Here is a 26,749-nt window from a genome sequence, read left to right as displayed (position 1 = left end):
GGAATACATGGATTTTTAGTAGTAGCACTGTCTCAAAAACTCAAGAGCAATGGAGTGCAAAGCCCTGATATAGGAGAACTCTGAAATAAATTCAATATAAGTATGTACAGCTGGGAATTCCTGTCTGAAGAACAAGGAATTAGAGACAGAAATAATTCTGTTTTCTCATTCTTAGATAGAAAAGCTACTTTCATTAGAACAATACCACAAAACCCTCCTAGATATTTGTGGTGAAATGCCAGCATCTTTTTTTTACCTATAGCTGGAGGAGAAACTTCTATAGCAAACTTTTTTGAGCTTTTTTTTTTATTCTATTATAATCTGTGGAATATTATTACCAATATAATATTCTATTATATTCTGTGGAATACAATAAATTACCATCTGCCTGTTTGTGCAAGCATAGCTGAAACTCTGCTTACGTTAAACTTGAAAATTACTCCTTCCTTTTTCACAAGTTTCAAGAGAACTGAGATTTTAAAATAATGACTACTGCCTGTACTGTTTCAGTGGTGTTCCCCTTTAACAAACATTATTAAGATTTATGTGATACAGTCAGCTTTGGGATTGATAATTAATTGTCACTTAATCACACGCTTTAATAATATTTATTCTAAAGTTATAACAACTCTGGCTCAGAAAATGACCCTGAATCACTTTAATTCATTAATTCACTTAATTAAAATACTTAATCTTGAAAAGAGCTTTCAGGCTGTTCAAATAAAGGTAAACAAATCTTCAAATTAAATCAACAGTTTTTTCCTTTGATATATGTAATTAATTTTCACTCAATAAATAAACCTCATGTAAGGTTGTTCATGTGACAACAGAAAATGGCTTGCTGTCAGCTTAATCTTCCTTAACACTGTAAAGCATTTTTAGCTATGCTGACAGGCCTGCTCAAAACCTTTCGCTAGAAAGCAATAAATATTAACATTTTTTCCCACTGGCACTGCAGGGAAAACATTTATTTGTAAATGATGAACATTAATCAGCATTTTTATATAAGCAATCAGAAAACCTCCGAGGCTAAAGCAAACTTGATGGAAATGAAACTTCTCTTTGCAATCAGATATAACTTACACACATATTCTTCTTAAATAATGGAAATCTTTGTTTTCTTCTTTTCCTGTTTGTTGACAGAGGAGTTATGGGTGTGAAGGATGGTAATTTCTATTCCTCGTATGTTAGAAGTGAAAGTTCTGTGTCAGACTCTAGGACTCAATTATGGAGCTCACAGCACTGCCAAGATTTTCTTGTGCTTAATGTTACTACTGCAATTAGCTCCATTGAAATCAATGGCAGTCAAATTAACCACATGCTTGAGATGTCAGTCTCACAATGAAAGCTGTCACTAGTACACGCATGTAAATAAATTTACAAATGCAAGTTCTACTATTAAATTTAGCACATTTCCTCATATACATAGCACTTCTTGTGTGTATTTCTTGCAGAAAGAAGATCTTGTATTTTGAAAAGCTGGTTGCTATTCAGTTGTTCAGTAAAATTCATCTGGGGATCTCATTACAGCATATACCTGACTATACCTTTCCCTTACGTATCAGTTTGGTCTGTATCTTGAAAACCCTGCTACAGCAGGATTCCTCCTCTCCCTTACAACTTAACAAGGAGAAGGCCATGTTTTTTCTCAATTTACCACCTCCTTATTGCACATTCATAGCCTGAGGTGAAGTGATTCTGATTGCTTCTAAGTGTCAGCTGTATTTGAATAAGAAAAGCATTCAAAAATTTGGGCTGGGTATTTGCAGACTAAGTCTCACTTTCTCAGTCCAGCTCAGCCCTGAAAAGCTCAAGTTAATTAACAATAGACCTAAGGAGCTGTCCTGGGTTCAGCAGTAGCAGTCATTTTTCTCCTTGGTAGCTGGTGCAGTGCTGTGTTTTGACTTTCAGCCTGGGAACAGAGCTGATAACAATGATGTTTTGGTTTGGCCAAGGACTTTGTGAGCCTCATGCTCTGCCAGGGAGGAGGGGAAGCCAGGAGGAAGCAGAGACAGGACACCTGACCCAAACTGACCAAAGAGGTATTCCATACCACAGCACGTCATGCCCAGGATGTAACTGAGAGTTACCCGGAAGGGCTGGGAGACTGCAGGGCTGGAGGAGGCATTGGTCAGTGCCTGGTCTGGCTTGGGGGGGGGGGGTAAGTTATCGGTTGGCTGGTGGTAAGGTGCTTCATTCTCTTCCTTGTTATTCCCTTTATCATTATTATTATTGGTGGTAGCAGTAGTGATTTGTGTTATACCTTAGTTACTAAACTGTTCTTATCTCAACCCGTGGGAGTTGCATTCTTTTGATTCTCCTCTCCGTCCCTCCGGGAGTAGGGGGAGGGCAAGAAGGGGAGGGGAGTGAGTGAACAAGATGTCTGTCTGGGTTTAAACCACGACATGTCAAGATGATAATTACATGAGACTAAATATGAAAAACAGAGGCTTCAGCTGATGATGGAAAGTGGCTTTCCATCACTCTTAAAATGATGTTTATAATACTGGCTGCCATGATTTTTCATAAAATTGCAATTCATTAATGTCTTCACTGAACCTAAACTAGCATAAAATTCCTATATGAGCACTGTCATGAGTTTTCCAGCTGCTTCCAGTACTCAAGAGAGCAACAATAAAGCAACAATAAAGCAAGGAGTTCCACAGTTTTGAAGAGGAGGAATTTTCCAGACTTTTCCCAGTGTTTAGGTGTGCTATACAGTACAATATGACTGATAGTGAGAAAAAATGGACCTCCATTTTTGGTGGAGTGTTTTCAGCTGCCAACCCAAGTTTAGTCTGACTTGATAAAGGCTTCAGGTTAGTTTCTTAGCTATCTCATTATTCTATCTCTTATTTTCATGCTGAACAAATTCATAAAAATACATCTGGGAATACTTAATTTTCTTTGTTTGGTTTTGTTTTCATTTTCAGGGTGCAAATATGCTAAATAAAACCACAGACCTTTTTCACACTATAAATAAACAGTCAATTTTTTCATGCATTTTGAGAGAAGAACAGAATGTGCCAATTATCATCATGGTTACCCTGCAAGTGATTCCAAGCAATACAAATTGATTCTTAAGCTTAAGAAACAAGCAGCATACCTACTGCAGAGGAAGACCAGCTGGTGGTGCATCTACGTTAACTGTAATAAGAGTCTGTATGTTCAGCTGTTTAATGGAGTGGATTGTAAATTGCAATCAGAAAAATAAGACGTCTATTTAAAACAACTTTCCCTGCAATGTAATGCAAAAACGACCATGCAAAAATAGCCTCAGGAGATGTGGCTGTCTATGATAAAATCCAGGGCTGAAGTGACATTATAGAGCTGGCCTCCAGCTGAAGGGTACAAGTATCCCGGTCCCAGTTGTGACCAGCCTCTGAAGGTCATTCAGATGCCTACAGCTGGGGCTGAGAGACCCATAGACATCTTTTAGGTTCCTGTTACAGTTTAAGCCCAGCTGGTAACTCTGAGCCATGCAGCAGCTTGCTAACCTCCCCTCCTTCTTTCCCACCCGCTCCTGGAGGAATGGGGACCAGAATGGAAAGAATGTAACTCCCACAGGTTGAGATAAAAACAGTCCAGTAACTAAGGTATAGCACAAATCAGTACTGCTTCCACTAAAGGAAATAATAAAGGAAGAGAATATAAAACTAAAAGGAGAAAAGGAAAACAATAAACACAAGTCACAAACAATGCAATTGTTCACCACCTGCTGACCAATACCTAGCCCAACCCGAGCAGTGATCTGGCCCTTCTGGATAACTGCCCCCAGTTCCTATCCTGGGTATGATGTGTTGTGGTATAGAATACCTCTTTGGTCAGTTTGGGTCAGGTGTCCTGTCTCTGCTTCCTCCTGGCTTCCCCTCCTCCCTGGCAGAGCATAAGACTCAGAAAGTCCTTGGTCACAGTAAACATTACTGGGCAGCAACTGAAAACATTGGTGTTATCAGCGCTGTTCCCAGGCTGAAAGTCAAAAACACAGCACTGCACCAGCTACTAAGAAGGAGAAAAGATGACTGCTGCTGCTGAACCCAGCACAGTTCCTAAACACCTCTTAAAATTTGGTCCAGCGAAACTAAACTCCTCCCTGGAGTGCAATGGCTGAAACATGTTTCACAGGTGGATTTATTCTTTTCCCGCTCGGATTTAAAAGGGTGCACAACCTCAATCCCAAAGGGTAGACTAGTGACCTCATTACACAGCTACACTTCAGACATAAACAGGTTGCTTTATATCTTGTTCTGAAGCTCACAACGGTTACAGTGCTGCTTGCAGGGAGCTTGTTACTTTCAGGAGTGACAGACCAGTTATGTGTCCTAAATTAATCCATTTGTATTAAACATCTATGCTTTCTGTTGCCTGCTGCTGAACTGGGCAAAAATGAAATATTGGCCTGTTAGAAAATTGTGTTTAAACATTAACAAAAAAATTAAATCAATACAAACAAAAGTGATACTGGACTTGGACCAGTTCTGTAAATCTCTCATTTTATCTGTAATCATAAAATAAGAATATATAATCTGTTTTATATATACTTTGCATATACACTGTAATTATATAGAATATATGCTATATTCAAAATATAAATAAGATTTACCAATATATATTCTGATATTAAATGAATATATGTATTATATATTTAAATCTTAACAGCATTTTAATTGTGGTAATTAGTTCTTGGTGACTCACAGGCAAATGTTTTAGGAATTAGGAAATAAAAGGGTTGGAATATTTGCAACTGGAAGCACTGGAGAGTTTCGTATTCATTTCATTTATTGTTCGTCATCTCCCTCTGACAAAAAGCTGATTCTTTTTGGTCTCAGTTGCCGTACGACACCTGCAGTGAGTGCAGAATAAGGTGTGCACTGCAGCAGCATGATGCAGGGGATGTGAGGGGCTCAGAAAGACCTTTGGCACTGCGATGATACAGTGAGCAGGCCGGGGCTGAGAAGCGCCTGAAGCTGCAGGCACAGCAGGGAAGCAGGAGGGTAATAAGTAGCACGGGGGAAAAGGACAAAGGGTCAGAGGAGGAAAACAGCAACCTGAAAAATCAGACCCGAATTGCAAAGGGAAAGCTGAGGGAGTGAGCGCAGCAGAGGGGAGCTGGAGGCAGGCTGTGCCCTGGGCGGTGGGGAGGGTGGCAGCGTGAGCCCCAGCCCCGCAGCCCCTGTCCCGCCCAGCCCAGTCCCGGCACCGGAGCTGCAGAGGAACTGCTGTGCAGTGCCACGCAGGCAGGAGCCAGCGGCGCGCATCAGTTCTGGTGCATTAGGGCTTATTTCTGCTGTCATTTTGGCAAGGGGGTTGTGGCAGCCTGCTTGCATATGCCCAGTCTGAACGGCCTCATTGTTGCTGGGATTTGCTTGTTCATTCATTTAGATAACGATTAAAGCTTAGATCTGTTTATTGGTTTATTAATAAAAGGTTGCAATGTAAAGATTCAGATTGCAAAGGAAGAGATTCGTATCAATTACAAGGGACAACCCATCCCATAAAAAAAGTAATAGGCAGAAAAAGGCACATTTTCACTATTTTCTAGGTAGTGAAACATGGAAAATGCATCAGTGTGTGCCAGTTGTAAAATGAGCCTGAGCTGAGTCAAAAGCCACACAGCCTGTGATGCACTCCCATGCACCCCACACCCATGCTTCTGAAACTAATGCAAGGCTGGCACTGAGGACCTGAAATAACTGAGTTTGCTGAAATGAAGTCCAACTAAATGCAAACAAAAGGTTAAGAAAAGGCCTAATGACTAAGTAAATTTCTAGTTGTTTTTAATAGTCTGTGTTTTTAATATTAGTAGTTTAGGCCAGCTGACCACAAATCTCTTTCATCATTATTGTTAATACAATTTCATGGTGCATGTGCCAGGACCAGAAAGGTACTGGTTACTAGAGAGTTTACAAACACAATTTTAACAATTTAATCACTGTACAGTAATAATTGTGCTGCAATAACCTTACTGATGACTGTACTTGATTACCAGAGGGAGCAATAGGCTCTTTATGTACAGAATTGGATCACAATTGTAGAGACCTTTGAGCCCTTGGCTTACCCTGCACACAGTAGCAATGTGAGAGTGCTCAGACTTCATCCACTGTGGCTGTCAAGTGCCAATACTGCCATGCTAACAACCAGGCTTCTTCTCAGGACTGCAGAGACCCTTGATTATAAACCATACCACAAACTGGCAAACAGACACTCAGCCAGCCACTTAAAAACCTGTCTTTCTCAGGTTTCTGTACACAATAAGAACCTTCTGGTCTAAGCAAGGGATAACTGGTATATCTTCAGCCTCTGTAGGGCATTCATACATTACAAGGCAAATTGTACTCATCAGAGCTGTGCCTCCAGGAGAGAAAACAAATCTTTTTTGGAGACACTCACCATGATTCAGGTATCTGCAATTTAGCTTCCTAAATGAATGAAGCAAATTTTATGAGTGCTAAATGACTGCAGCACCTTTCTCCTGCATGTGCCCAGAACAGGGCTGGGAACCAAACCCAGTGTGAGCATATTAAGGAAGCGCTTCAAAGGAAGGAATTTCCACTAGCAAAAAAAAGGAAGAAAAAAAAAAAGTAGATGATTCTGCCTTGTACTAGACATTTCAAAGGAATGTAGCACACATTTTGTTTAGTTTTGTAATTCATTACTATTTACTCAAACTGCTCCCCCCCCTTGATATTCCCTAGAACAAAGACAGTAATCCCTGTGTGGGATACATGTCTGCACACAAACCACACTTTTCTGTCAAACCTGACCCTTCATCTTTGTAGTGAACAGGCAGATTTGAGGTCTAGTCTATGCTCCTAGTTATGCAAGGAACAGTCTTTCCAGTGCTTAAGTAAATCCACTTCTAAAAGCAACACAAACCACCTGCCTGTTCTCCAGCAGCCTACCAATGTCAGCATCTGGGACTGGGAAGTTTTGTCAGCAAACCTAAGGTTTTCACAGCATCAAAGTAGACTTGGGAGGAGTTCCTGGGACGATTACAGGAAAGCTGTGGTCCATCCAGGCATGATTCAGGAAATTCTTTGTCTGTAAAAGTCCTTCAATTTATGTAGCCTGTGACACATCGATTAATCAACAGACCGAGGAGAATGATCTGCTCAGTTCTGTAGTCACAGCAACAGATTTCAGATGCTGAAGATGATTCTGAGAAGTCTGACGCCCCTGTAAATTAGGTCTGCCTCTAATGAAGGCAGTTGAGGCACAGTATCATAAAGATACTATATAAGATAATTGCATACTCTTATCTTTCTAGTTCCCTAGAATTATCTTGTCTAAATGGCATTTGGAATAAAAAGTCCAGAAACATACGTGTCTCTGCCAATTCCTAGAAGTCATGAATCATTTTTAAAACTTGCTTCAGCAAATAACCTTAATCTGGGTTTAACCTTAATTTACAACTAGCCCCATTTTAAGCCAGTTTATTCAGGTCCCTAGGCAATTTTTGGATCAGGTTCTAAAGACTCTGTTGTATTCAGATAACCTTTACTACCTACCTCCAGCACTCCAGTTCTTTTAGATTTTACTAAACTAGCAGAAGATCATGGCATTGCTTAAAAACGTGACTTTAGAACCCTTGCTTTTGACTGTTTTTTCATAATCAAGAGGGTTTTCATCTTATTTAACATGAGAATCTTAAGTTTAATTAATAAATCACTTCAAGAAGCTCTATTTTCACTTTCAAATCACAAGATCAACAATAAAATCACAAGATTCTAAATCACTTTCCCCCATTTACTGTATCTGAGTGAGTCTGGAATCCAAGCAAGACAATTCTTATGAGACATGATATGACCAGAGGCAAAAATTCTGGGAATGTAGTGTAAAACACTGTTCTTGTGTGATTCCAGGCTTTGCAGACTTTTCTTGTCAGTAGAAGTCTTTTGATTTTAATGCAGTCATTCCCAATTTACTTCAGGGGCAATAAGACAGAAGGTGGAGACACAGCAGTACATTTTTTTTTCCTTAGGCGCTTCTGTGCAACTTGCATTGAAGTCAACTGTCCACTCCCATTTTTGACTTTGCAGGGTATCTGCTAATGTAAAAAAAACTCTCCCTCCTTTCCCAGATTCTGAATTTTCTTTTCTCAAAGTAATTACGTTGGAAAATTAAATAATATTGTTGCTATTTGTAAGTAAGTATTAAGATAAGTACCTTGAAAGGTAGGATGTTCTCAAAAAATAATGTCTGGTTCTATTGCTTGACTTTTTTCCTTGCTAGATTTTAATGAATTCTTCATTTGCTATTATAAACAAAATATTTCCTTTGAGTCCAATTAGCATAGCTGAAAGAAAAAAGCAAAGCAAGGCACTGTTCAGCATGCATCAATGTAATGGAAAATCAGCTCTTTTATTCTAGCTTTAATAACTGCAGCTTGATTAGAGAAAAAGAAAAAGCTACGAGAGAGAGAGGTGGGGGGGATGAGAAGGCCTGCCAAATTAGTTCTATAAGAATTCTCAACCTGTCTGCTCCCTGGCTTACTATTCAAATGCTAATTGAACCTTTTGTAAACAGAATGGGTAATCATGGAAGACAAAAACAGACACAGAAAACAAATGAAATATCACACCTTATCCAAACCAGCACTGAATTTCACTGATGAGCTTTAGAATTCTTAAAATTTTGTGTTCTTTGGTCTCTTTAAAGAACACAGAGAAACGTAAAATTAATATAATAAATTAGAATATAACATAATAAAATATAAAATAATAAAGAGCAGTTCCTTCTGAACAATGAAACCAATCATGTTATAATTAGATAAGAGGATTTATAGTCACAGCTATAAACATGAAAGTGGACCATGAGACCGGATAAAGGCAAGCTTTTAATTCTTAAAAATTAATTACATGGCATTATTGTTATCAGTACACAGAATGCATTAATTATGCAATTAATAATAAGATGAAAGAGAATTTTTTTTCCAACTTTAAATCACTTGGGGACATTTGGTTTTATACAAGAATTGTCCTTCAGGCGTTTCTATAATCTTGTTACTATGCAAAGTCAAGACCTTAAACCTGTTAGTGGAAGTAGTGGATGGAATTAATCTCTTAATTTAGACTTCGTACTTGCACATAATGCAGCAAAATTTAGATACCACTGTAATTGGGGTCTAAGGTGTAACAGATTTATTACAGCTTCTCCTCATAAAATAAAGACTGATGTTATTAGAAGCAAAGTACATCCAATATGCAATCAGGTAAAGGTGGCTTCTACTACAGAAAGCCTACATTATCTCTTGTACAAAGCTATCACCTAACATCTTGCACTGAACATCACTAACATATTGTGCTTGTGCTCGGCATAGGAGGAGTATATTCACAATAACTACAGTATCAGACCTCCATCCAGTGTTTAATCTCAGCTCCAAGCATATATATTCTAATCAAATAGCTGGGGCATTTGCTAGTCCCAGCCTTTCTCAGATCATACTCCGAAAGCTTGAAACCATATCGTGTACAAGAATACTTGCCATATTAAATTGCTCATCTTTCATATATATGCATAACATCACAACGTGATCCTTCTCCTAAGAAAGCAAGTCTTTCCTAAGAAAGGACACATTTTACTATTATCAGACCATCAGGAGAACATCAGGGAGTCTGGATGCCACCACATGAACACAGACAGGGGTACGCAGGCACTCTGTAGATTAGTGGGTATAGCAGGGAAGATCTTTTGCATTTTTGCACACATGTATTGCAACACGATTGTGGTTTTGTTGCTATTTTGTCTGTTACATCTTGAGGAAGTAAACCCCTTATCATCCATTTTAAATTATAAGCAATTTTTGGCAAATATTTATCAGAAAAATTAATATTCTGCATTCAGTATAGGGTTTATTGACACAATGTTTAGCAGCATTTGACTTTATTAAACTGCTGAAATGGGCTTACATAGGAATTCATAAGGTATGTGAAGGGAAAACTCTCACAGGGATTCAGCTTTCAGCTTAAACCTTTGAAAAAAAAAATCTTAAGAATACAGCCCTGTTAGTTCAGGTAAGTAATTATTCCCAAGTGTTATATTGCTTTTCTGTAGCATTTTTGGTCTTACTTCTCATACATATATTGTTCCGAATTACAGTCATTTGAGAGAAATGAACTTTATTTTCCTGTCATTTTGATTTCAGGTTGGTTCACTGTGACAGCCCCCTTTATTATGAAAGAGCTCACCTTCTTTTCAATTTTATCTGCCTCCTCCATATCCTGTCAAGAGTTAGCACTGTGGCTAAGGTAAACCAATGAACCTATTGTGAGATTGTTGATTTCTGATGTGCTTTTTAATATAAGATGTATTTTGATTTGTTATTATTTGTATCATTATAGTCCTTTGAAAATCCAAGGAAGGGACAAATACCTCATTGTCCTCAGTGCCATTATCTATGAACAAAGAAACTCTATCAACCGTACAATCTTCATTGTAGAGATGAAGGTTTTGCTTTTCTCTTTGGTTTCTTTTTCTATTTGATTACATTTCCTGGAATACTGGACAGCATTTCTATACATCAGGGGCATCAATTTACAAAGAGAGTGAAAAAAATGTGTCTTTTTCTAGAATCAAAAGATGTCAAACTTCATTTGGACTAGCTGGCCAAACACTGGACATTTCCAGTGTTCAAATAGGAATTCAAGTGAGACAGTCAAAGTTTTACATTAAAACCTTTGTCTTCTGTGCCTTGTTAATAAAAAGGAACTTTCCATTTTCAAACTGGCTCAATTATTGTTATAATTAGGTAATAGTATTAGAGTAGTACCAAGTATTTTAAGTCCTGGATAATAAGGAAAAAGCTCGGAAGGGGTTTAGATTACACATTGAAAGAAAAAAAAAACAACCCAGCAAATAAGTATTATTAACAAGGAGGCCACATTCTAGGTGGTTCAATCTTTCTGGCCACAGACTGGCAAGGTACATGACCATGGGTACAACTCAAGTCTCACAACTGAAGTCAACAACTCACAGGACTCCCTGACTTTGTAGTATAAACCTATATGAATGAAAGTGGAAAAGACAAGAAAAGTGACAGAAGTAAGTTAATAAAAATTATTACTTGAAAAACATTATGTAATTATAGCGCAGTCCAGAGTTATGGGGACTTTTTCCATTCAGGAAATTGCTTCTCCCTTTTGAGAGAAACGCTTGGGAAAAGACATTATTCCTCACACATGTCTCCAGAATCGTCATGACCACTGCATAGCCATTTTGAGCAACTCAGTAACACTGCCGTTCTCAATAACTTCTTCTGAAAGAAGTCATTGCTTGGAATTCTGCTCAGGACATAGTCCCTATCTCTCCCAGAAACTGAATGTTCAAATACATAGAGCCTTGAACTGTTCTGGTTTATTCTGTTTTACACTCACCCTCCATCCCATTTGTTTATAGTCAGTTTTTTGTGAACACAACAAAAGTCAGTCTTTTGAAAACTACGGATATCTCTTATTTCTGGAAGTCTGCAGTGCCAGAAGGAAATATTTAAAGTATGATATTACAAACAGACCAGAGAATTTTGTATGGATCTTTTCTTAGGCTTTTTCCTGTTTTGACTATGACAACATGATGCAAAGATCAGAGCTTAAAACCCTGATTTGTATGTTCATACACAGGTTTTTAGACGTATACACGTACTTTGAAATGTAGTCATAATTATTTACTGTGATATATTTACAGGTGGAAAAAGATCTACTAACTATGAAAACTTCTTCCCCCTAAATACAGGATATGCAATATTTATCCTATCCTTTGAGTCATACAGTAACAGCTCTTCTTTACAGAACACAACTCAATACCATGTAAAACTGAGTCCAAAGAAACAGATTTTTTACTATTTCATACTTCTGAAAATCCGACTAATATGTGTGTTTAAAAGCTCATTTTTATTTTGTGTTCATTTTCTTTGTCTGCTGTGGGAAATAAATATATAAATACAGGCACTATGACATATTTGCCCTAAATAATAGTGCTATTTAATATTTTTAGTGAATAAGGATAGGCTCACACAGGAAAGATTTTATCTATATAGTACAGCTTTGTGATGTAAGCAAGATAAGACTGAAAGGATTTTTGCTTTTTTTATGTACTATAAAAGGAAGTGAATTTATAGGTAGGTCACTTAGGCATTAAGTTGTGATTAAATGGATTTTAAGGTTGCCGATGGTCCTCACATGATTTTCTATATGCATTATCGGTTCTGATATTTGAGGGGGGAGGAAAATACATCTGCCAGCTAACAGTTCGCTGATGACAGCACAGAACATGTTTCTAGTGCTTATGCATAAAATACCAGGTTTAGTTCACAAGGATTCGGTATGAACAGCTTCCGTTGCTTTACAAAGGTTTCATGTGAATTATCTGTCCCCTTCAGATGATGTTCTGGATTTGAATGAAACTGTCTCAAAATAGAAGACAACAAGAACGGCAAAATGTCAGTTGGTTTGTTTAGACAAGGGCAAATCTGCAAGTCTGGACCATCTCCCTGGAAAATCTCACACAAAGCATGAAGATAATATTTTTCTCATTCTCCTTCAGTCTTCAAAATAAACCCCAGTAATTCTTGACCACAGATGGGTGATGACAACCACCTTCACAGCATTCTTGGATACTGGGGTTCAGAATATTGTTCTGTCTTGTACCATATGAGTTCAGCTATATAGGGATGAAAAACAGAACATCAGACCAAGGAAAGTACAGACAAGGATGTATCCAACCTGGGAACAACCTGTGGTTTTATGTAGCTTTTAGTGTTCTTCAGATTCAAGGTTTGTGCTCACTCACAGTTGTTTCATTGTGAATTTATTGAGAAACCAGGCACAAATAAAATATTTCTAAACCTCAGTAAATCTTGGAACTGGTCTGAGTCCTCAGAAGAAAGCTGCTATGAAAAGCTGGCATTTTTTTTTTTTTTCCTGTCTGAGTTTAGTTGGAAACATTATGCATGTTACACTAATCACCCCTTTGGGAGAACAAAAGACAAAATCACTGCCAGTAAAACCCATTCCTTTTTAAGATCTTGATTTATCAGACATTTGTATTTGAAAGCTATATCACAGTTGTATTCCAGACCAGAAACATTAATTTGTGAAGTTCATAAAAATTCTGTATTTCAAGCTACGAACATGATACTGGTATCATTTACAGTAGAATGAACCTGAAATAGCTGATCTGAAATCCATAAGGCTACAGCAAAATATGACTGATGGAAGTGTGACATAAATCACGTTTTAAGCTTTTACTATAAAGCTGAAACACTCTCACCTCCTGAAACAATTCATCCAAACTCACAAAACACAATGTTATTTCTCTTCTGACTGTCCTAGAAAGACAGGTACTAGCACAGGTCATAGCCAATGAAGCATTCAGTTCTCCTGCCATACTACTTCCAAGTCTTGCTCCAACTATTCATCATTTACTGTTTGTTAATCTTCTGTGTCACGCAGTGTCCCACGTATTAGAGATGGCTAATTATACTCTCAGTAATGAGCTGTTTGTGTGAATTGTACATGACTACAGAAATTGTTAATGCTGAAAGTCAAGAAAGTTTGACTGACTGCGACATCGTACTTGACAGAATTGCACACATTCAAAACAAGAAACGAACAGAGGTGAATACCAAATATTTTAAGCAAAATGTGGTAACAGACGATGTTATGCAGACAATAAGATCTCTGCTACAGTCTGACAGAACTGATAACAGTAATGGACATTTTCTAAATATTCATTTAAAGAATATTCTATCCATGTAGATTTTTCATTCAAAAAAGAGATTAGCAAAATCAGGTAAAGGTGTCGTAGCTAATCACAAGATAACTGTGAACAAGGTGACTGTGACAAGAAATTTGACTGTAAAAGGTATTTCTAGTAGGGATAGAACAAGGTACTTATGATACGCAGATAGACTTCACAACTCTTTAAAATTGTAAAGTAGGTATGCTTTATTCAGCGCTGAGGTGTATGGGGGATAACTCCTTCAAAGGCATGCGCACCTCAGCATTGTTTCCCCTTTACTTTTATCCTCTAAAGTTATACATATGCATGAGGTTGCACAACACGCATATATATATATATATATATATATATATATGTGTCGTATCATGTCGTATATATATATGTGTCGTATCATGAGCTAAAAAGTCCTTTGCACTTGTGCAGTGCCTCCTGGTGGTCGTGGGCGAGGGTCTCAAGATGAAGTCAATGAATCTTCCTCAAGCCTGAACTTTTCACCCTTAGTTGTTACACATGCTCCCTGGAGGCTTGGTTATTGTCCAAACTGCAGAGCCAATTTCAGCCGGCCTGGGCGTCCAAAGGATGGGAACCAAGTCACGGTCCCTACCTCTTAACAATAGCCATGTCCTTGCATCTTGTTCTAGTACACATGGCGAGTACAGTAAGCATGAACAGTAACATTGTTAAGCAAGTGGCTTAACCCTAACCCCCATGTACATCGATTCGCATCACTTATGGGATGTCATCTGAAATACTTATGGGATGTCATCTGAAACTTTGTTTGCTTGGACAAAAAAATAAAACAACAATACGCAGGAAATTTAAGAGGGACTTGTCTTCAAGTTCAAATGAACTGACAATCGCTTTCTAGCTTTATGTTCCTGAGTCATCAGAATTCATAGAATCATAGAATAGTTAGGTTTGAAAAGGACCTTAAGATCATCTAGTTCCAACCCCCCTGACATCTCACACTAAACCATGTCAACCAAGGCTCTGTCCAACCTGGCCTTGAACATCACCAGGGATGGAGCATTCACAGCTTCTTGGGCAACCCATTCCAGTGCCTCACCACCCTTATAGTAAAGAATTTCTTCCTGATATTCGATCTAAACTTCCCCTGTTTAAGTTTTAACCCATTACCCCTTGTCCCATCACTACAGTCCTTAATGAAGAGTCCATCCACAGCATCCTTATAGCCCCCCTTCAGATACTGGAAGGCTGCTATGAAGTCTCCACACAGCCTTCTCCATGCTGAACAGCCCCAACTTTCTCAGCCTGTCTTCATACGGGACGTGCTCCAGCCCCCGATCATCCTCATGCCCTCCTCTGGACTTGTTCCAACATTTCCATGTCCTTTTTATACTGAGGACACCAGAACTGCACACAGTACTCCAAGTGAGGTAGTACCTGCTGGTCATGCTTCTTTTGATGCAGCCCAGGATACAGTTGGCTTTCTGGGCTGTGAGCACACACTGCTGGCTGATGTTCATTTTCTCATCAACCAACACCCCCAAGTCCTCCACAGGACTGCTCTGAATCTCTTCTCTGCCCAACCTGCAGCTGTGCCTGGGAATGCTCCAACTCAGGTGTAGCACCTTGCACTTTGCATGGTTAAACTTCATAAGGTTGGCATCAGCCCACCTCACAAGTGTGTCAAGGTCCCTCTGGATGGCATTCCTTCCCTCCAGCATATCAAAAGACATGGTGTCATCGGCGAACTTGCTGAGGGCGCACTCAATCCCACCGTCCATGTCAGCGACAAAGATGTCGAACGAGACTGGTCCCGACTCTGATTCCTGAGGGACACCACTCGTTATTGGTCTCCAGCGGGACATTGAGCCATTGACCACAACTCTTTGCGTGTGGCCATCCAGCCAGTTCTTTATCCATCTGTTGTAGTTTAATCCCAGGCTGTAAATCAGAACCACGCAGCCCTCTGTCTCACTCCCTGACTTTCTTCCCCAACTCCTGCCCCCCCTCCCAGCTCCTGGAGGGATGGGGAGGAGAATCGAAAGAATGTAACTCCCACGGGTTGAGATAAGAACAGCCCAGTAACTAAGGTATAACACAAACCACTGCTGCTACCACCAATAATAATAATTCTAAGGGAAATAACGAGGGAAGAGAATACAATACCACCCGTTGATATGCAGCCCAGTCGAGCAGTCAACTAGCCCTTTCGGGTAACTGCCCCCAGTTTACATCCTCGGCATGACATGCTGTCGTATGGAATACCCCTTTGGCTAGCTTGGGTCAGGTGCCCTGTCTCTGTTTCCTCCCAGCTTCCCCTCCTCCCTGGCAGAGCATGAGACTCACAAAGTCCTTGGTCAGAGTAAACATTTGAGCAGTAAAACCATTGGTGTAATCAGCGCTGTTCCCAGGCTGAAAGTCAAAACACAGCACTGCACCAGCTACTAAGAAGGAGAAAAAATGACTGCTACTGCTGAACCCAGGACACCACTGAGTGGTCCATCCATCAATTTGATGTCTCTCCAATTTAGAGTCAAGGATGTCATGTGGTACAGTGTCAAACGCTTTCCACAAGTCCAGGTAGATGACATCAACTGCTCTACCCCGTCCATCAGTTCCATAGCCCCATTGTAGTTAATTTAATTCAGTTTAATACATCTGAATATTATATAATATATTTAAGTATTATTTCATTTTTACTTCCCCCCCCCCAATTTATTCCTTAAAAGCAAAAACAATTATTTAAGGAGATGTGTCAAGGAATATCAAGGTGGTTCAGAAACAGCACTCTCTTTTCTGCTATTTTCTCCTGTCTCCTGAAAGGATCATTTGAAATCACTGACCCCGATCCCAATATTTCACCTGTATGTCATCCACTGGATGTGAAGGACAGGTTTATTTTCTCCCTGAATCCCCATTTTTCACTTTTTGCATTCTGTATGCAGTCTAATTTGGGATTCTGATGCAGTAACACACAGGCTTCTCCCAGATAATTCCAATTTTCTCAGCTACCACTAGTGAGCCGAAAGAGATTCAGACTTGTCCCCAGCCCTATTCATCCCCCTAGGAGAGAGGGTTTTACACCACAATAGTAGGTTTGGGTAAGTGCAGCCCGTCTTCCTGTCCTCTACATAAATTGAAAACTTGTGAGCCTGCACTGCAACATTTCATTTAAACATTTTCTAGTGTCAATAAATACCTGTGAGGGATTACATATATTCTGCAAACCCCATCTAGGTTGAGTGGATAGAGGGGAGGCAGTTAATGCAGTGTTAATGCTTCTAATATATTTTTCCCATTTAGCACACAGCAGTTTCAGGCTCTCAGAAGAGGACAGCTTGCTCAGCCTGTCCTCACGGAACAGGCAAACCTGCAAACCTTTTGTATACTTCACAGATGGCTGACAAGGACAGTAGAGCACTGTGGGGAGCCTGCTCTGCTTTGTGTATACTTAAGTTACAGTAAGTTCAATGTGCCTGAAGTGACTGCAGTGACCTAAAGGAGCTTTTAACATCAGATTCTTCCAAAAGTTATACATTCAAAACCACAGTGAAATAATTAATGTTACCAGTAATTGCTAGAAAGAGATGTCTGAACAATGCACAAGCCCTCTCTAAAGGCCTTCGCTGCCATGACTGGTGTCAAGGGCTGGCCTTGCACTTACTGTTGCAACAAAATTGTGTTTTCAGAAGACAGGGTTTTCTAGTTAATACCATGGGCAACAAGAGATAGGAAATGGTTCCTCCTGCTTGTGTTACATGGATATGGGCTGGAAATAGTATAGCAACCCAAGTTCCAGCTACAGCTGTGATAATGGACTGCTTTCAGCATCTGTTATAGAATAAAATGCTATTCCAAATGCTTATCAGAGAGGATGAAGAAGACTCAAGTCACTCTGGACCCTCACCTGAATGCAGGTGTTGCTATGCACTCCAATTGAGATGCGGGAAGAACAATTCTTTTGAGAGACTGAATCTGTACAGCTAGCTTTTATCACAGAAAATTATAAAGGCAGAGAAGAGACACACAAAAATTACACCACCTTTAAGATGCCAAAGCCATTTTATGGCTTGCGTGTGATTCATGTATTTATAGGAGTCACAGGGAAACCAGGAAGACACCAAATCCTGACACTCTGAACGGGAACGCAGTTCTCTGGTGCAGAATCAGTGAGGCCAATACTTTGGTCAAGAGTTTACCACACAAACAAATGGAGCCTCATCTTGATGCAGACTCTGAAGTCTGTGCTAAAATCCAGAAACACTTCCCTTTCAGAGGGGTAACAGGAAATAAAAGTGGTGCATTTGGAAATACATTTCAACAAGAAGAATGTTTCAAAGCTTGGCTCTGCAACTTTTTACAAGATTAAGTGTATCTAATTTTAAAAATTGAAGACAATAAAATTATCTCCATATGAGCAATTTAGAGCCCACTTTGGAGCAATCGTATGTTGCTGCAGAAAAAAAAAAAAGAAAAAAGAAGCAAATAAAATGTCTTGGACTAATATGTACTTATTTAAGACCATTTTTTAGTTCAGCCACTGACTTAAAGTCAATATTTCACTTAGCTCTGGGATCCAAATTGGACTGTCTCAAGTATTCGCACAAAGGACTAAAGAAAATCACTTGTTTAATTCTAAGAAGAGCAGACTCAAGACATTTGAGAATACCAATGTCTCTTAAGACAGGAGGATTCTTCATAAGCTCATCTTAAGAAGATTCTTTGTACTTCTTTCCTATGCATATGTGTTCCAAGAAACATTTAATGAGCTTCACAGACTTACTGAAGAAAAAAGTAGTTCAACTACTTTCTAGATCTCTATTGAATTTCTTATTAATATATTAATTCTCTGTTTTCTTAAATTTAACTTTAAAGAAAGCGAAAGACCTTTTCAAATTAACTAATGAGACAAGAATATTAACAGCTTTTTTCACTCTACTAATTCGTATACACATTAAAATTTCTGAGTTTTTTAAGAAGAAAGATAGCAATGACAATGCTCCTATTTAAAAAAAAAAAGGAAATCCACTTGACAAACTAAGCTTTTTTTTTTTTTTGCTAGTTTCTTTGGACTTTTTTATCTGACAGAAATTAAGTCAAACTTTTGTTGTAGTCATAAAAATGTTTTAAGGTGTATGCTCAAATAAGTAAATATTTATGGTCTGGCAGCCAGTTACATGTCCTTCATTGGAATGGTGGCAGTTATCCTGAAGATGGATGGTACTGTAATTCAGTTGTGTCAGCAGTCTCATGTATGAAGTGTTCTGTTTCTTCTCTTCATGCCTCTCTCTTCTTTTCCAACCTCTGTATATTAATCTATTTAAGGAAATCTGTCTGAAATAGTCCTTGGAGAGTCTTCTCAGTCAATCTACTGTCAGAACATCAACATTAGCAGTTTAAACTGGATCCAAAGTATAAAGTCAGTCTTCCAGTTATCCCCACTGCCTGAGCTTTGGTTGTGCAAAAATGCAATCTCACAACATGAACTGATAGATGCACTCCAGCTGCAGCTGGCCTTTCAAAATATGGGACCAGAGTTAAAATAGTTGCAAGTGAAAACAAATGAACAAGCAAACTCAAAGATATATACAGGGTGAAGACCTACAGTTTTATGCAACCTGGATTCAAGCTGAAGGTTTCACGAAGCAAACAGAGTGTTCACTGATCCACCTATCTGAATCACACTCTTTCTTTTGACTTTTTCTTCTTGGCTGCAGCAGATCTAGTTTCTTAAAGAACTTGTGCCCCTGTGGAGTGAGCCAAAATCCTACATTCTCAGAAACGTAATTTTTCTTTATGTTAGTGTGAGCTTCTGGAATTCCTTCCTCTAGTTGGGGTTTGTGGTAGCTCTTCCCTAAGTCATTCGTTCAGCATGTAGATTCTTTTAGATGCAGACTGAGAAGGCAAATCTATGCTCTACTTGCCATTTAATTTTCAGAAGATAGGCATAATCCAACTTCTCTGCCAACATTTCTGCTCCTCCTGTTAGCCCTATTTTGCACAGCACCTTTCCAATGCCCACACAGGACTTTTCTTTTTCTCTTTCCTGTGTTATGTTTGTGATAGGCTTGCCCTTTTCCTTACTTCCACTGGCCAAGGAAAACTAAGATGTCTTGCCCAGATGAGACAGCAATAAGAAATTTTAGTACAGGCTCACCTTAGATGCTATATTTTTCTTCAAAATTCAAGCTAGAATGAAAAGAGAAATTTCAAAAAGTCAAAGTGGAGAAATAAAGACTCTTGTGATGCAGGCATCAGAATAAAGTACTGTGATCAGAACAGGAATTCCACACTATCTGCCACAGTGTGGATATAGTCTCCACAAAGAAATAAAATCATTAAAACAAAGATAATACATGATTTATACAGTTGCAGTGATTTCAAACAATTGCTATGAAGTCTGGATTAATGATCACAGTCAGGTCTGGTTAAGGGTAGATTTACATCTAAGCTTTACTGGAAAACTGTTCAAACACAGATCCTTACTCCAAAACAAAGTAAGGAGATATCTATCAAGGATGAATGTAAACATTTACTTATTAGGAATAAGAGGTTTGTGATTATCTTTTTCACACTAACCATACCAGATTTCTTTGCTTGAACTGAACATTCAAAGTCACAATGCTTCTAAGAACATCATTTCTACCAAGACTATGAAGCATTTTCTAAAAATAAGCAAGTGCAGCTCTTGTAATGACTTAGCAAGTCATCAGTACTGACTAATGAATCAGTGAATCAAATACAGAAAGCCTAATGTAGATTTTATGTTTCTCCGCCTTCTTTCCTTTTTGTTTAGTTTGCATAGTCTACAAGCTGAAAACAGATTTGTCTGCTGAACTGAAGTAAAGTGATAAAAAAAATAGGTAGACCTTTGAGTATTCTAGACCTTATCACTATATGTATTTTGTAGCTATCTGCTGAAAGCATCTTCCTCATGATTTTATTCTTAACTGCTCTTGAGCTATGCTTTGCCCAACCAGATTTGCCCTCTATTAGCTGCCTAAACCCTATACTACTTTTCAGTGTTAAAGACCATGAAGATTAACAAACATGTATTAAAATTTTGTAGGTTCAACTGCCCAGAAATCCAAGTTGGCAGTTTTACAATTGTTTGGTCACTTTAGAATCCATTACAGTCCCTATCAAAATATATCTGCACACCTTGAATGTCTGACAGGGACAAAGGATGGCTCAAAACAGATGCACATTGTCATATTTTTTTTCTGTTTTTATTTCATCAACAGTATACATGATATCCTCTGGTTACTTGACAGAATAGCCCTTGTTTCCAGACTGAATCCTGCTGCAGAATATAGTAACCAGGATGTCCTATGATCAGCCAACTTGGGCAGAAAATAGAAACAGTCTCAATTCCATTTTGCATTTGAGATTAAATTATATGTCCCCGACATCCTGTCAGACTTAGGACAAATAACATCGAACACCACTTTTTTTCAGCAAGACAGTGTCCAGATGAAAGAGAACAGAAGCAACACCAGAGAATAAATCAGTTTAGGTGAGATGGGAATACAGGATTTTAGCTATGTGAACGCCAAGCACAAAATCTGTTGGGGCAGGAAGACCAATGAAGCATTCAGGATCTGGATTCATATGTATGTGAATAGCAGCCATATGTGAGGAGTTTATATTAAACACCCAGACTGTGACAAAGAAAATCTTTCAGGTCACCATACAAGCTGTTCAATGTAAAGGAAATGCCTGTAAAAAAATGTGTTTAAATGGTACTAAAAATTGAAATGTGCCTTAAATGCACTATAGTGCCTTGGTACAGATGGAGCTTTCTCTAGTCAAGCCTCAACTTGAAAGACACAAGCCTTGTAGAGCTGAAGCTTAGTTGGTGGTGCACTTCATGTCCTTCATGTAAAATATTCTGTCATTTTTAATTTTTTATCTTGTTTACTTTCTCTGTTACAAAAGAACTGGGATTTGTTTTTAGCAGCTCTGATTAAGTTTCTATTGATTTTCGAGATAGGAAATAGAACTTTCAGATTTCCCACATGAATTTAAAGTAAGTCAGATATTAACCTCAAGGTAAAACATCTGCCATGACATTCGAAGAATAGACAAGTACTGTCTCACAGAAAACAGCATCTGTGCTCAAAGCTTAGTGCTTGGGATTTGGATTTTGAGAGCAATGAAAGCAGGAGGACTGCATTTTTACATGTGTAGATACACACATAAACACATCCACATTTATTCAAATTTACATTCCACACAGACGCATTAATGCACAAGCATGAAAAAAAAACCTTTATAAACACACACACTAAAACCATTATAGCAGTAATGGCTAAAGTGAGTTAGAAAGGGTGTCAGGGGAAATTAAGAATACAAAAGCCAGTGCAGACCTGGAAACAGACATTTTTTTACATCACTTGTATTACAGCTGACCATATAAAGGGAATTTATTATTTTTGAAGATCAATGTTCCCTTTCTTATCCTGTAACAATTGCCAAAATGTACATACACTTTGTAGCTTACAACTTTCATTATCAAATAGATCATTGCCTACGGTAGTGGTAGACAGTATTTAGTAAACCAAGATAAAATAAACATGAATAACAATTAGAAATATATGCTGCATGCAACACCTACTGAGCTGGAAATTTTATCTTCAAATGATTGGATTGGTTTTACCAACATGATAGTTTTCTGCAATCTAATTGTTTGGAAATGTATCAGATATTGGTGAATATTTCCAGACTATGCATATTAGAAAAGATTCTGAAAACCCATTGTCAAACTCATTGTCATGGTTTAAAGGAAATGAAATAATTAAATTAAATTAAATTAAATAGAATTAAATAAAAATTTAGATGAAAGGGAAAAGAAAGGCAAAAAAAGATAGAAAACCATCTTTAGAGCTGGAGCAGAAATATTCTTGTTCTTTGTATTGTGAAACATCTGTGACTCGTACAACTTGCTGGTGTTTAAAATATATACTTGTCTAACAAAGCTAAAATGTGCCAACCATTTTATTCAATAGATAAGTAAATGGAATATTTTCAGTGGTATTTGTGGACTTTAAAAAGTAAATTATGCCTCCTATCTTAACATTACAGGAGTGATCCCATTGAGTTTCACATCTGACTGAAGACAAACACAGAACCTTCCCATCAATGCCCTTGGCAATAGGAGGAGCACTCTGCAGCTGGTTAAACTCTGGTCAGTATTCTCAGTCCTTTTAAAAAGACAGTTGGTCAATGCATTCAAACAGCCTTGTAAAACAGCTTTGATCAGCAGAGCAGAACACCTTTGAAATGTATAAAGAAAAAAAAAACAAAATGATGCCTTTATGACTTAATCTTCCAGTGCTGAATGTTAATATTAAACCCGTCATCAAAAAGATAGTAAGTTACAGGATGTTTGAAGGATCTTAGTTAATGCTCTAATCCAAGAAAATCACCTTCCCAAGGGATCAAAACATTAAACAGAAGTTGGAAAATATAAAATTATTCAATTAATTTGCATGAACCTGAATTCTGTACTTAAACACAACTACTGTAGACCAGATAAATCATCTTGCAGAAAGCCTTTTATATGGCACTTTTAGAGACATGAAAGCATACCAGGAATAAACTGTCCAGTTGTATTTAATAAATGATGACCAAGGCACTTACCCATAAAAGATAACAATGGTCAAAACTTTATGAGCATGTTTAAATAAATAAAAAAAAAAGAACACTTAGCATCTTTTATTATAACCTGTAAGTCTGCATTATGGCCATACTCTTACATGTCAGTAAAAAGTATATGATCTTGTATGACATTTTACAATTCCAAGCTGTCATTACATTTGCTGCTGTGATTTTCCCTAGCAGTGATTCAGAAAGCCACAGATTTTTCTTATTCAGCACAAGGTATGCTATTGTGCCCCATATTTTTAGAAAAGGACAAAACTATACTGAAAATTAGACATCATACCACCAGTTAAACTAAACATGCTTTCTTTTTGTGACACTGGCACAGGTTGCTCAGAGAAGCTGTGGCTGCCCCATCCCTGGCACTGTTCAAGGAGCACCCCAGTTCTGTGGAAGGTGTTCCAGGCACAGGGTTGGAACTGAATGGTCTTTAAGGTCCCTTCTTACTCAAACCATTCTCTGATTTAAATGACCCAGCCACTAAACCAGATGGCTGAAATGAAGCACTTCATTTTGAAAAATATTACAAAAGTATTGTGAAAAATTCTCTAAAACATTTCTATTACTACAAATTATTTGTGAGAAAGGAACTTAGAATAAATTTTTTCGTTTTTTGCATCAACCCGTTATAATTTTATTTGGTGATTGCCCCTGTCAAGGTTGCAAAGCAGCCATGGTGAGACTAGAGTTCTGCCTAGGAAGGTGGTTTGCATTTGAGCAGCTCCATTGCTGACATTCATAGACGAAAAAGTCTACACATTTCCATTTGTATGCCTGTAATAGAAATTAGTCTTTGAGCAATCAAAGTCAGTCATTTTGCATTTCAAAAGATTGGCAGCTCCTCTGAATTTGCCAAAAAAGGCAATAAGCATTTTTCCCTCTACAATGAAAGATAATCCCTGGATTATACATGTACAGCAAAGTATAGAACAGTACCGTGCCACATACACACATTCTGCAGGAGCCATATATTTAACAAATGATATATTGATACAGTCATCCACAATCTTTTTGTGAAGTTAATTAAAAATGAAATCATCATCTGTTCCTTCAGCTGTTTTTTGCTAGCAGTGTCTAGCTCTGACTTTCCTCAGCTGACGTGAAACATTCCTGCTACCTTTACTTATGTGCACTAGAAACACATGAGTCTTTGGAACAGGCAGTTAGGTTTACAAGTTGTTACCAGGATCTACTGAAACTGAATAAATACATGCTAGTTTAACTCTTCAGTTGAATTAGACTTAGCCATATTTGAACTGAACATTTGAACAGCCCATTTATAGTCACTTCTCGTGAGCATTCAGTTTACAGGCATAGATGTTGAGGGAAAATTCACTTTAATCTCAGGATGAGATCATTTAAATATAGCCTTCTGTGAACATTCATACCAGTCAGGGAACAAGAAAAACACCAATCAAATTATATGACTAATCATTTTTAAGTTGCGCACAGATATGTATTTGAATTTCAAATGCCAAACTGAAAAAGTGCCTCAAAGCTTTAAGGAACATTCCAGAAAAGGGTTATGTGTTTATGGAAGCATTATTAATGGCAAAAGATATGCCCATCTTCACATGAATGCCTCAAAATAGATCTTTAAAACAATTTGAAAAAAAGAAAAAAAGTCTCCTTAATGGGCAGTTTATGGAATCTCTGGTGAGAATACAATGCTTTGATGTTTGATAATGGTTTTATAAAAACAGAGATTCAAACATTAATGAATGAAAAATTACAAAGAAATGACTTAATCTGAATGAAGATAAAGTATTGGATCCTCTTGAAATATGTCTTCCACAGGTGTTCTTCAGGCTACAGTGATTCAGATGCTTTGACTTTCTAGTCTAATGAATTTCACTTGAATCTAGCAGTTGACAACTAACCCTTTTTAACAAAGAATTTCCTACAGAATTATCTTTTTCAAGGTAGCTTCCCTGTTCCCTTGTTCTCAGCAGGCTCAGGTTACAGGTGTCTGCAGTTAAAATGTGCTGTTTCAGAGCTGCTGCCACTTTCTCCACTGGGAGTGCTGCCAAACTACTCTGAGACCACTGTCTTCCCCATGTACTGTCAGACTTATATCTGTAGGACATGCTGCAGCCATTTTAGATTAATGTCAAAAAGAAACAGAAGGCATAAAAGTAGAAAGAGGACACCAGTATTCCTTTGCAAAAACTATTTTCCATGACAGATCACAGTATCACAGTATGTTAGAGATTGGAAGGGACCTCGAAAGATCATCTAGTCCAATCCCCCTGCCGGAGCAGGAACACCTAGATAATGTTACACAGGAATGCGTCCAGGCGGGTTTTGAATGTCTCCAGGGAAGGAGACTCCACAACCTCCCTGGGCAGCCTGTTCCAGTGTTCCGTCACCCTCACTGAGAAGAAGTTTCTTCTCAAGTTTAAGTGGAACCTCTTGTGTTCCAGTTTGTACCCATTACCCCTTGTCCTATCAAATGACAAATACTTTTCAAGTGTAAATAAGCGAGAAACTATTTTTTTTAAGATCAGCATAAGAAGTAAGTGTCTTTTGAAAAAAAAATAAAAGCACATTACAATATAAACCAGGAGAAAATAAACAAAAATATTTTTGTCTACGTGGAAGGTAATTTTTAGCTGCTTTCTTGAAACCTTACTCTGAATACAAAGCCACCTGGACAATACTCAGCTCATTTGCCTTTTCTTCAATCTCTGTAAATAGGCACAACATTAATACACAAGGGTACTGTTAAGCCTAACTTTCGGAAAATGTTTGTGATCTTCAAATTGTGAGTTCCAGAAATAGCAAAACCACTGTTACTATTTTATCTTCGCTTCACTAGAGATTAAAATGACCTGTCACGCAATGTAGATCATTAGGTTAATTAGACATAGGTTTGATTTTGATCAAGTCTAATTTTAAACACAGACTTTTGTACGCTCTTCCAGCATCTTCTAACAACTTACATGCAGTGAATATGCTAATATTCGTAGGAATATATATATACATGGAAGGTACTTCTGCTATTGTTAACCAAGTGTATAGGACAGAGGGCTGAAACATTGGGTAATATCAGCGTAACTACTAGCACAATGCAGATTTTCAATCCAGGTATCATTTCTGTGTTTCTAAAGTACTTTATCAAAAAAACAACATGGACGACTCTTACGGCCATTTATACTTCTGAGAAAGTCTAAATCAGTAAAGGTATCAAGTTAATACAAAAGTATTTTCCAATCTCTTTTTGTTGGTTTGCAAAGCTCCAGGTTACTTAATTATTCAATCGGGTACTGTATTCTTCCTCAAAGAATTAACAAGATGACTCTAGTGAAAAATCAATAAAGCGAAATAACCATGTTACTAAGGGAAACCAAGAACTTTAGTCTTAATTCCACAAGGAATAATTTAG

The sequence above is a fragment of the Pezoporus flaviventris genome, unplaced genomic scaffold, assembly GCF_033815535.1.
Source record: "Pezoporus flaviventris isolate CSIRO_AGI_PZ_B2104156 unplaced genomic scaffold, CSIRO_AGI_Pfla_v1 ptg000023l, whole genome shotgun sequence".
In the NCBI taxonomy this organism is placed as follows: Eukaryota; Metazoa; Chordata; class Aves; order Psittaciformes; family Psittacidae; genus Pezoporus; species Pezoporus flaviventris.
The sequence above is the reverse complement of the archived record's forward strand: the minus strand, read 5'-3'. Positions refer to the sequence as shown.